Here is a 13,262-nt window from a genome sequence, read left to right on the forward strand (position 1 = left end):
TACAAAGAAGTAATGAAATAAAATCTACAATTTAATTGATAAAATTACTTTTATTTGCACTCATTAATTCAAATATGTTTATTACTTTAACGAAAAGATTATTTTAACTATAACTTTTATACATGTTTGCTATTTAACTTCTTCCAATCTGTGTTATTATGTTAAGGATAAGACGATGATAGGAAAAGTAGGAAACGAATGGAAGTGTTTCAAGTTTAATGTGCCTCGAAAAAGTCAAATCGATGGTTGTTCCATTCGAGTGGAAGAAAGATAGATGCGGCGCAAGCGTACAATGATCGTAACGAGACACAGCGTAACGGGACAATGTTTGTAAGGGGACACTTTTTCGTGCGTGCAGCCGGCGTTCATTGATTTATTAGACGTTGTCACCTCAAAAAAAGAATCATTACCCTAACATTCTTGGCCAAAAAGGATACAATGCACTTAAGCACACTGGTGACTTTATTTTTGAAACCATGATACTTTGTTACCACTAAAAAAGATAGTTTCTATTTTGTGGACATTGCCAAAATTATTTGTCACGGTTGTTCAGAGAATATCCAGAAGGGAGGGAATCAAACGGATAGACTCTATATTGGTTTTAACAATATTTATGCCACAACAGTTTATTAACCGTTTAATATTGGAAATTTTCCTTCCCTAAAGCAAATAATAAGATAACGTGTAAAAATAAATCCTAAAAGTGTCTTTTGGCAGTACAATTACAGTTGAAGTCATTTACATAAAAATAATTACATACATAACGGCAGTTAAATGATTAAACTTATTTTAGAAGCTATCCACAATTAATTTCAGGTGTTCTATTAAATTACCTAAAATGGTTGACGAAGACAGATCGTGAATATAAAACATAGAAACTAGTTACGGACAAAAATATGTTCAAGATGTTTTTTTTTATTTGGTGATATTTATTTATCTGCTGCCATTGTTTAGCTTTTAACTTTCTCATAATTCAATGCGTTTCCTTAATCTTTATATTAGCATCACTCTTGACATGATGTATTATGTGTATACTGGTAGATTCTCACATTGTTGATTCTTCTTTATTCCTATTAGTCCTCTATCTTCAGTCTTTGGTCTTCCAAACGTTATTTATGTCTAGTGTAACTTTGAGATTTCTCTAGGTCCGTTATCACGGAAGTTTCATTCTTCTTCCCATAGTGTCCAGGTCCATCTTCTGTGTTTAGTCTTCAGTCAGAAGTGAATTCTTGCTCTACTGTAGATTCAGCTTATCTATTAGTCTTCTCCTTCCTTATCGTGATTGTGCAGAGCACAGCATTTGTCGAAGTCTTCGAGGTATTCTTCTAGCGCGTAAGTTTGTTTTTCCAAGTATCATGTGCGTCCTTATTTTGCAGTATGTCATGTAAATTTTCGTGGATACAGTTATAATCCACGCGGAGGTCGTAGCCAGCGACAGTGGTGGCTATATCGGGTAGGCCAGCTAAACCCGGGACTACCCAACATTTTCTAAATTGAAAATAAGACTTTTTATAAAAAAATACACAATTCATATTAAACTTTCACTATGATTTGAAAAGGGCAGTTCACAATATAATGAAACTATACACTCGCTTGCAGATATTTAATATTTTACATCAACGTACAAGTTTAATCCTAACGATTAATTTTGTGTCCGTTACAGGTATTTAAGTGTATTTCATGAGTTTATAATAATTCTTATGATTAGTATATTATACATATCGGACTTCAGAGAGAAATAGATCACCCTCAGAAAGCCACGAAATTACCATTTTGCATCTAAATTTTAAGTTTCCCCTGACCACCCTCTGATATTAGGGCCCGAGCTCCCAAAACCGTGCATACGTCCCAGCGGTACAATCCGGGCCTACACAAAAATAAATCATGGAACCCCCCCCCCCCCCCCCCCCCCATCCAGTCGGCCGCAGTCACCGGATTAGAGGTCTCCACCGGGATCGAACCCTGCAGTAGAACCTCTCAGCTACGCCGAGTGCCATGAAGAAACGCAACAAGGTTCACAATGTATAAATCCCTTCATCAATCCCTACTTAAATATCATCAAAGCGAAATGTTTTTTTTTTTGTTTGATCTGTTTCTCTTTCACGCAGCAACGGAGCCACGGACAATCCCACGGTTCCTGCGGGATAGATCTAGAGCGTCGTATCCATGGTAACAGGCTTTTGCACTGTTGATACCCTCTGCGTCTCCATGGCAACGGCCCTTGCATCGGCGTCTTGCCGTTCGGGTTGGATTTTTCGACTAGTTAATATCTATACTCAATTTTGACTTTGTTTTGTTACCGTGCTTCTTAAGTTTTCCAATGCCTGCACATAGGATTGGTGCTCAATTGACAAAAACTCCAATTTTTTTTTTTGAACCACGGGGCTAAGCCGTTTGTTTTGCACACACGACCGTTAAAACAAGACGAAGGGAACTGCAGGAAATTTCGAAAAAAACCACCTCTTAAGGCAGAATTTTTATACTAGAGGATGAAAATTCGATACTGCGTTGTTGATGCTCTCTTCGTCTCCTGGCAACGTCTATTATACTGTTTTTTTATATTCGAGGCATTGCATTGTCCTACCTATGATGAGGATGGGGAGGGGGGGCATGTGTGTGTTCTGCATGTAGACTGCTGTAGCGAAGCATAGGTACTCTCTCTAGCTAGTTACTTATAACTGTATATTTTTTTCTGGTCATGTGTTGAAAGTAATGAATAATGTTCAAGCAATGCCATTTTCGTCATAAAACACTGTATTTATGATATTAATATATATATTTTTTAAAATAAACGCCCTTTCTTGCTTAAGTAAATATATTTATATCAATAATTTATAGCATATATCTATATTTATAGCAAATATTTGGTTGCAGTTTCTCCGAACTTTTTTATTACACGTGTGATCATTAGAGAAAAGGCAATGTTGGTTATTATTTTTGTCTTAAAAGTTTGCCCTTTAAGTTCCATCAATTTGCTTCTCAAAATATCAGGAGTTAAAATATCACTTAAAATGTCACTCAGTTGTATTAGTAATTTTACTAATGTGAATATTACGCCGAGGTTATTTCTATCAGATAGTGTCTAGTAAAAAAAAACTAAAGAAAAAAACAGTGAAACAATTTATTAGTATCCTTTGAAAACGCTAAATTTCAAAAATCATAGAAATTATAAAATAGTTGAAGTAAAATAGTAGGTAATCTGTATTCTGTCTTCATAGCTAAATATGAACTGCAGTTACAAAAAAGAGCGTTTACACTTTATTGTATTATGTGAAAGTATTAATAAATCATTTGATTAATTAAACACTAGAGGCCCGTTTGTCAGCATATTGCAGGCACGCCTAGAATGGCATTGTGCCCGATAATAACTCATTCATGACATACACTGTTAGAGATTACATCAGTAAATTTACATATTTTTCAGCGATGAATGCACTTCCAAAAACAAAGTGTTACTCATATTTCCATTGTTGTTCGTGTGTTTTGTTGTCAGTATTTCCGTGATGTGTTCGTATTGTCTTGTTCGTGTTTTGCAGTGTTGTTTGTATTTTCGCGTTACGTTCGTTGTTTCGTGTTGTTCGATGAATTTGGTATTCGTAGAACCTACGCAGGTTTCCAACTGCCGATTGCCGTGTTCCGTTTTAAACAACGTAAAAACTCACATGGAAGAAAGAAAAACGCGTGTACTGTGAAAAAAAAAATTTGTTTTGGATGTTTTCTTATAATTCTAAATTAATCGTTGTAACTTATGTTTAAAGTAAAAAAAAATCCAGTGGATACCCGTAAATTAACTAATATATTAATAACTGAATGAAAATTTATGGGTAATTAGAAACACTTATTCTTCGTATATTTTAGGTTAAAATCTATTGGTAACAGTAAATTTCATATTCTGGAAGAATTTCCAAAAGCAATCCATAAACGGGGATTGGAATTGTAAAATATATTTCACCTGGTCTCCTTAATGTGTTGATCTGTTGAGTTTAGCTTACTGGTTTGTACTAAAGTAAAGAAAAAGTGATTTTTAAATGTCAGCCTTTCCGAAAAATTCGAGAATTTAATTCACCCAAATTTGGCACTGCTCAAGTTAGGATAAACAAATAAATTATGTTCATCCTGCATAAGCCATAGCTTTAACTATGTAGCTTCATTTAATCAGAAGTATAAACATATTGTTTTTGTGTGTATGTGTGTAAATGTAATTATTTGCTAAAAAAAGATGTTTATCTAATTTATATTATGCCTTATGTAACTTAGTCTCAAATTACACAGTTCTCAAAAGAAAATTATCAGAAATGGTTGCATTTACTCCTACCTCACTTCTTCTTAGAGGTGGGTTGGGACAGCAATTTTCGGTATCAGTCCCAACCTGATACTGATACAGTAATGTACCTAGGTACAAGTCTCTGATACTTCTGTATCAGAATGTCCCAGGAGGCAACAAAGCTCCTCGTACGCAGACCGTGCGACCGGAAGGAGAATCTGATACATTATTTATCACGCCCGGTAATTCTCTACCTCTGTTGCTCTCATGCCCGCCTGATACAACCAGTATCAATCAGTTCAACATTCACTGCAGTTCGTCCTGGCCGTGTATCACCATGTACATTGTTGCGGGCTGTCATGCTTTCTAGTTAGTATATTTATAGTGAAATAAGGAATGGATAAGTGCACGAAAAAGACTTCATTTGTGTGGAATTTTTTTACGGAAAATAATGAGTTTGCTAATTGTAATTTGTGTAAACAAAAACTGAGTTATAAATCATCATCGACTAATCTGAAGAAACATTTGAAACGTAAACATTGATATAGTATGCTCACTAATGTACGTATCTGTTTTTTTTTTTAATTTTTAATTTTTTATAAAATCGTAATCTTTTAATGTATGAAAACACTAATTACTAATTGTTTTCGGAAAAAATAGTCCTAATGTTGATTACATCTGTTATTAGTGTCAACTGAGAATTTATTTGCATTTTCATAGCTGTTAGGTGCACAAATATAAATATTATATCTTGTATTAATGTACTTTTTAATATTAAAATTTCATTAGTTTTATTATTGAACGAGACGGTGCACGCACTGCGCACTGAGCGTACTTTGAAGTAGGACAATAAACAAAACGACTTGTAACCAGGGCTGCCACTCTGATATTCATGAAAAACCTAGATAACCTACAAAAAAACCCAGACACATGGGTAAAAAAACCCAGATGCGTCTAAAATGCTATCGTTGAAAATGTTTGCGTACTAATTCAAAAATATAAACATAACTGGTTTTAATATAAAACAATTAATTACCTTACAAGACTGAAAACGGTTAAATACAACCAATACAAGAAAATTACACTGCAGCAAAATGGCTGTATAAGTAATTCTTGGACCAGTACATATCATAAAAAAACCTACAAATATATACATGACAAAACAAACACCATCACTGCATCCTTTAAACCGGTAATTGTTTTTATAAAACTGCATCATGTACGTTAGTCTTTATTCAGAGTCTGATTCTACAAGATTGGTTTGAAGGTTAATTGTTGCATTGGTTTTGTGTTCTGCAAGCCTCTTTGAAGAATGTGTCTAATTTAATATTCGACTTAGCTTCTTGAAAACTAGTTTTGTGTTTATATGTATTTTTGTGTGTGAAACACATAGACTTGTTTGCATTTATCAAACAGATATTGCAACAGATACAGTAGCTACTACCTTTATTATTGTTTTAGGTATAAAAATAATTAAAATTATAAAAAACCTAGAATTGTTGGAATTCATTATTTAAAAACCCAGAAACCCAAACACCATTGGAAAAACCCAGATCTGGGTGGAAAAACCCATGAGTGGCAGCCCTGCTTGTAACAATATCGCTTTGCGCCTCTCCTTCAAGGCTTCAACGCCTTCCCCTGCGCTTCCTCCCCTACATTCTTTCCCTTCTTTATCCCTTATTCGTCGTTCCTGCTCCCTCCCCTTTCACAAGCTCCGCCCAAGTGACCGTCCTCTGCGATCGGGTTCTGCGCTCATTGGCCGTGGTGTTGTTCCAGGTGAATTCTGAACTGATACTAAAGTCTCTGATACTTTTCAAGTGTACTCGTTTGCCGTTCCTGATACAGGCGCGTATCAGTGCCAAAGTATCAGGTTGATACTTTTCGACCCACCTCTACTTCTTCTGTCATCAGTGCTTGCAAGCTACTTAATAAGTAATGAGTTGTCAGTTTAGTAAACCAACAACATGGAGGGCTTTGAACGTTAAAGTTGGGTGATTGGTAACACTGATTATACTTTTGAGAACTGTCAAATGTGAATTAAGTTACGTGACAAAAAGAAACAACAAAAAAAAAAAAAAAAGAATCTCTGATTTTCCCAAAACGTTTGTGAAACTCGATGGGGACATTCATCTGATTTCCATCGGACATTGTCGATAGAAATCTGGGTGTTGAAGCTATTGAAGTGGGCGATTTACGGCTTGGTTCCAGGAGTGATTGCTGCTGGTCGAATTATACTTTAGTAATCTCTCTACTTTTGAGGGGAAAAAAATTTCGTTCGGCTGACGTAATCGCTTCGGATCTGTCTCGTTCCGCAAGCACAGTTTTGGGCGTCATGGGGGGGGGGGAGGGGGGGTGGACAATCAATCTGAACTGCGCAGCCATTGTGTGTGATTGCGCTCTGCGAATGGACTGAACGCAGTCCACAAAGTTCGTGTTATCAAGTCAGGAATGCGAGAGAATGGAGACTTTTTTTTTTACGTCGGTAAAATAATGCCCGTGTTGCGATGGTCTTGCTGAAAGCCTAATGAATGACGAAAATAAATACAAATTATCTTTGGCATGTCAGTATTTGAGAGAAAGGGAAGGAATATAAAGGTAGAAAAAATATATAGATATATTTATTCCAAATAAATATTTCCTGTGCTATAAATATACAAAATTTGGCAGATTTAAAGGTTTTGGAACTTTTATATGCATACAATATTGTGATGGATTATCAAGGATTATATCCACTAAAACAAGCTAAGTCACTCGCATGTTACCCCTCTGATTATAAATAATTAAATTTTTTCAGTTAATTTACTAATTGTCAAAACTTTATTAACAATTAGAAACCAATATTGTTGTAATGACTACATTCCATGTCTATATACACCATATAAATACTTTCAGTTTAATACTTTATGCAGTTTGGAACGTAAGTTATCCTTGTTGTAACTGTGGGGTCGCAACGGAAAGAACATAGAACAAGGTAGATGCTATATATAGTAATTCGTTGTTTTTTTCATATATAATTCATCGTTTTTTTTGTTATGCAGGGTGAAGAATATAATAATGCTGGAAAAACTAGCTTTTACAGAAAAAGAGAATTTAGTAGCCAAGGACTTGAGAACAATATCGAATAATATGAAAATTGATAAAACTGTGGTAAATCTCTGACAATAGACACGTAGAAACGACACGAAAAAATAAATACCTTTCATAATAATGATTCTGTTAGCTGCGATGATAATGAATTTCACGATGATGGCTTTGAGGCTGTTGATAGTGATGATATTTGGAGATTCTCCGAATATTAATAACAATTTGTAAAGAATATGGAAGCAGCGGAAGACATATTGCACATCGAAAGACAATCCGAATGAATTGGTCGACAGGTTAAGACTTCTACTTGGTTCGCAAAAATGTTGAAAATTTATCTTCATCAAAGAAACGTGGACTAGGAAGTGCGGGATTTGTAAAATAAAAATTACAATTTATTTTATCTAGGTACTGTATATGTTTTAGAAAAACACGAACAAATATTTTTAAAGAAGAAATAAATATGACTTACTTAATAGCATTCTTATATAGCTACATGAAAATTGTGTAAAAGAGTACAAAACACAAGGGACTTCAGGACTGTACGAATTGCTGTTTCGTACAGGCTATTTCCATGAAGATTTACAAGAGTAGGCTACAAGATACTTATTGAACAAACCCATGCGCATTTTCGATAACGATCCAGAAAGTGTCATAGGCATATAAAGACGAAGATCACGAAAAAAATCGACAATATCACATATCTCTTCAGTGAATTAGCAGTACACGGCGAACGTATGAAAAAAGCTAGAAAGTGATCAGAACTTTAAATGTGTATTGGGATGACCCAAGAGAATTGATCGACAGGCTAAGACTTTTACTTGCTTCGTTTACAGGAGGAACGAAATAGTCACAACAACGAAATAGTCCACATACTCGAAAAAACTAAAGGAAGCCGGTTACATGCAATGAGTCGAACTGGAATAGCTCGCGAACTTTATACTCCTGTAAGACGAAAGTACCTTCGACGCAAAGTCGTAGTACATGGATTTCATGATTTATTCCAGGCTGACCTTGTTGAGATAATTCCATATTCTCGAATGAATAAAGTTTTCAATAACACGTTGACAGTCATCGATGTGTATAGCAAGTTCGCTTGGGCCAGACCTGCGAAATTGAATAATGCAATTGACGTAACCAAGGTTATGAGAGACATTTTGCGTGATGGACGTGTTACGTCGCACCTGCAAACGGGTCTCGGCAAAGAATTCTACAATGCAGCCTTCAAGGCTTTGATGGAAACATTTGGCATCAAACTCTATTCTATACATTTAGACATGCCAAAGCCTCCATTGTCGAAAGGTTTTAAAGAACTTTGCGCATCAAGATGTGGCTAATGGAAATTATAAGTGGCTGGATAACTTGCTGAAACTAATAAGCGAATACAGTTCTACAGGCATTCAACCACGAAAAAGAAGCCTACAGATGTGAAGAATGATCACTTGCTTCGAAAGTGTTTTCCAACATGAAGAAGAAAGATCCAAGAAAGCGTAACGCTATAACATCGGTGACACTGAGAGAAGTTCCAAGCAGAAAGGCGTTTTCGAGAAAGGTTTCACAGCGAATTGGAGTCCCGAACTTTTCCGTGTGACTCATGTTCGTGAATCGGAGCCTAGGACCTACTATCTCGAAGATTTGGACTGAAAGCCTATTCGTGATGGCCTCTATGTCGAAGAGATTCAGTCTACGATGTATCCTGACATGTACTTGGTGGAGAAGATTTTCAAACGACGAAATGGTTAATCCTACAAGTAGTGGGGCTACCCACCTCACTTTAATTCGTGGGTAGCAGATGCAAAAATCGAGAAACGCTAGTGATTTGTTTGTACTTGTTCTTGTAGTAATGTAGAAATTATGTAAAATTTTTAATTTTTTTGTTTTGTTTCACGAACCTGTCATTTTTTAAAATTACTTATTTTTTTATATTGATTAACGATCGAACCAACAATATATTTTATCGAAGCAATCAGTAAATTAACAAATAATTTTTTTGACGAATTTTTTCCGAAATTTTAGTTTAAAAATTACATGATTTCAAGATGACGGGCAAGCGGACATCACAGTAATAAATTATTACTGCACAAAGAATACTGTTTCAGCGCTTTAAATGTAGTAAACTAATTTCACGACTAGATAGTCTACATGACATTATGAAATCTGCATTGGGTCAGTTACGCGCAAGAAAATTATCTGTTTGTTATACTTAAACTGGCTGTTGTTTTGATTCGCGTCTCATACCAGTGGCTGCAAGTATATAAGTGACGACTAGGTAAAGTGACTATGAGTGCGATGATGGACTGGACAATTTCTCTAACCGACTTCGATCAATCTGAGGCTCTGTCCACTCCTGAATGCAGGCTCGATGCACCAGCTCGCGACAATAAAAGCTACAGAATTAAACATATTTTAATGTTTACTTTAATGTTTATTTATTTATTTAAATTCATAAGCGTACATTTAACTTCCCCTTCTTAATTTTATTTGGCAGGGAGTATCTGTTGAAGGTTTAGTAGTCTCCTGGCAGTTTTTATGGGAGTGTTTGTGAGGCTACGTTTCCATATGTATAATTTATTTGTATTATAAATTATTTCAATATTATTTGATGTATAAATAAAATGTATAACTTATAATAACTATTAAGAATATTTAAAGACTTTCTTTTTTTAATTTAAAATTTATCTAAAATTTTTACTAATTAAATAAATAATCTTATGCATGTATTTATGTTAATTTTTAATATTACTATTTTTTTAAATTTTTTTGATTAAATTTATTCTTTACCAACCGTGTTTATAATATCACTAAAGTCCTTTTATTATGTTATTTCTATTAGTAATTTCCATGCAAAATTAAAGTTAGTTTCTAATTACGCCAAATAAGTATAACCTATCACGCACGTGCAAAAGTACACGCACCAATGGTATGTACATACATATTAAGATGTCTGCAGCAGGCGAATGAAATTTGTTCAGTTTCCAAATTTAGTTTTCAAAATGCCTTTGTGAGATGCCATTTAAAATTTAAAAATAAACAAATGGTTATTATTATGATAATTAATTGAACTTCATTTATAATTAAATTTTAAAATTAAAACGAAATTCAACTTTAACATTTGTTATTTTTAGAACTGTTAACATTGTAATATCCCTTTTGTTACGATTTCAACGAAATGAATAACACGGGATACCAAAAAATCAAAGGATTAAAAATTTCAATTTGGAGACTTCACTAGCGCATCTGTTGTCGATGCGATCAAGTATTAGCACGTAGTTCGCACTATAGCCGTGTTACGTATTAGCAGCACCGCGCAGAGCGTCGCTTGATTGGAACTTTGCGCGCAGTTAGTTCACGAAAACCCGCTAGATCGCTCTGTCCTCAGCGCGCGGATTTTGCCGCGCGCTTTGACAGTTGCGGCTACAATTGCAAGTAAATATGAGAACGTGGTTCTACGTCGTTCGATTCTGTTGCCTCGAAGGTCAGAAATTCGAATGTCGCTTGCGGTTGCAATCAAAAACGCCTTTATCACTACCCAAAAATAAAAAAAAAATCAAATGTACATAGGTAATTATATATCTAACAATCTATACACAAATGCGAAAAATTCAAGTGGCATTGCAGATCACATTTCATATAGATAGGATTGACAATTTTCTATACTTTTTCCACGACGTGACACACCCGCTTAGTAAAGTTTGCGGCGGTCTTAGAACTAACAGCGCCAGTAGAAGTTGAACCCATTATTAACATTACGTAAAATGGAAGTTTCTTAAGTAATATTAAATAATTGCTAATTCCGTCTCAACGTTTGATATTGATTTCCAAATTTGTATTTTTTTTTTTTTTCATTTGTTTGGGTGTTTGTAAGAACCCAAAACGTACCAATGCCTTACAATTCCCCGTATTTGTCATTTAAGCTGAAGAGGTGATAGAGAATGCGTTGTTCTAATATTGCGCCTGGTTGTAATGAAGGTTACGGCACAAAACCGTTAAGTTTCTGCTAAACCTTACATTTTGAATTTCAAACATTGTAATAATTGGGAATATATTTTGGGGTTCATTATTGTTATTAATAAATCTATATCATGATTCGTATACAACTTCTTGTAGATTACTCCATCATCTGTGTTGGCTTTTGTTACAAGCATTACACGGGAGAACATTTTGCAAAAAAACATAGCCTACGTGAAAGTTAAAAATAATTAAAACCACCAAGAAATTCGTCCACAAATGCTCCCACAACCTCAACCCCCTCATCAGACAGATCGCCGACCCTCCCCCCAGAAGACCGCTCTTCACGACGGATCATGGACGACATGGACCCAGCGGGAGGGGCCGGCGGCTAACCCTGGGGACCAGCACAGCTACGAGAAGGCACTGCGGAACCAGTCACACCGCGGTACTGCACCACTCTCTACCTGACCACCCCACCGAAACGCAGATCCCGACGCCGGCCGCAAGGACCCGGCCACACCATCACATCATCACCACCCTCACCACCAAATGTAAATAGACACTTCACCTCACACAAATCACCTGCCCCCAAGGACTTGAATGTTGGAAGGGACAAAAAATGTATGTATCTTTAATTGTAAATACCTTAATGTAAGTGTATCAGATGTTTTCTTCCATGTTTTTCTATTTGTATTCTCCTTTTTATAATAAAGAGCTAATTTTTGGCGGGGCGGACCCCCTGGCGGGGGGTCTCCCATTCAAAAAAAAAGTATTTAAATTCTAACATAATCTAGCTATATCTCAAAATAAATTTTCATTTAAAAATCACATTCTGGGCACAAAGTGCAACTTATAAATAATATTATATAAAAAAATCATTAATTCAAAGAAGGAAGATAATAACTACTTTCCATTAATTATAGTACCTAAAGATGTTATTATATGTAAACGAAGCTCTTGATCCTTACTAACATTAAACAGAATTACTGGATATAAAAAATAACATTTGAACGACCTAGGTACACTTGCTTGAATATAAAAATATATAAAAAGAAAAATTCTGTTTTGAATATCCAATTAACATTTAAAACAGGCTTTCTTTATGAGAGATCCCAGTTTGTTTGGGATCCGCATTTTCAACATTCCAAATTTTAACTGACAATTGCGGCACAGTTACAAGATATTACTAGAATTTTACCGCTACAAAGCTTCCAAATAAATTAAATATCCTAACCTGAAACCAAAGTTAAAACGAAACAGAGTTTAAAAAAAAAATTATATGCTCACTTTCAAACGAAACTTCCATTTAACACAATATTAATTATGGGCTCAGGTACTACTAGCGCCGTTAGTTCGCAGGCCGCCTCGAGCTTCGCTAAGTAGACGAAGAATCAAGTGGGGAAGCCTTCATTTCACAGACGAGAGAGCCACACCCGAAGTTCATGCTCGCTTTTTTTTTTCAGTACCACGACAGGTGTATTTATTTGGGATGTAGCTTACTCATACGTCATACGCCGTTCTATCTCATTGTATAAACATGCATGGCATTAAATTTTGCGGTCGATTAGGATAGGTTAGCTACATTATAAATACTTTAAAACATTGTGGATGGTTGGTTATATTAGGTAAGTATAGCTACATTAAAAATACGGTAAAATCATTTTATGGTTGCTTAGCAAATAACGTTTTAATATGTAGCTATCCGGCGCTAGGAAACAGTTTACATGATTTCTCAGTATCTTTAATGTAGCTATCCTAACCAAATCAACCGTCCACAATGTTTTAAAGTATTTATAATGTAGCTAACCTAACCTAATGACCATTTGTTGTCATGAGTTGTCCAAAATAAACATTCACGGACACACGGCAAACGAAAAATATGGTGGTGTACAAATAAATACCTTTGCCTTGTATATGGTCTTTTCTTTTATCAACCCCGCCATATTTATTTACAATGAACAAAAAA

This window comes from Bacillus rossius, chromosome 12, assembly GCF_032445375.1.
Source record: "Bacillus rossius redtenbacheri isolate Brsri chromosome 12, Brsri_v3, whole genome shotgun sequence".
Taxonomy (NCBI): domain Eukaryota; kingdom Metazoa; phylum Arthropoda; class Insecta; order Phasmatodea; family Bacillidae; genus Bacillus; species Bacillus rossius.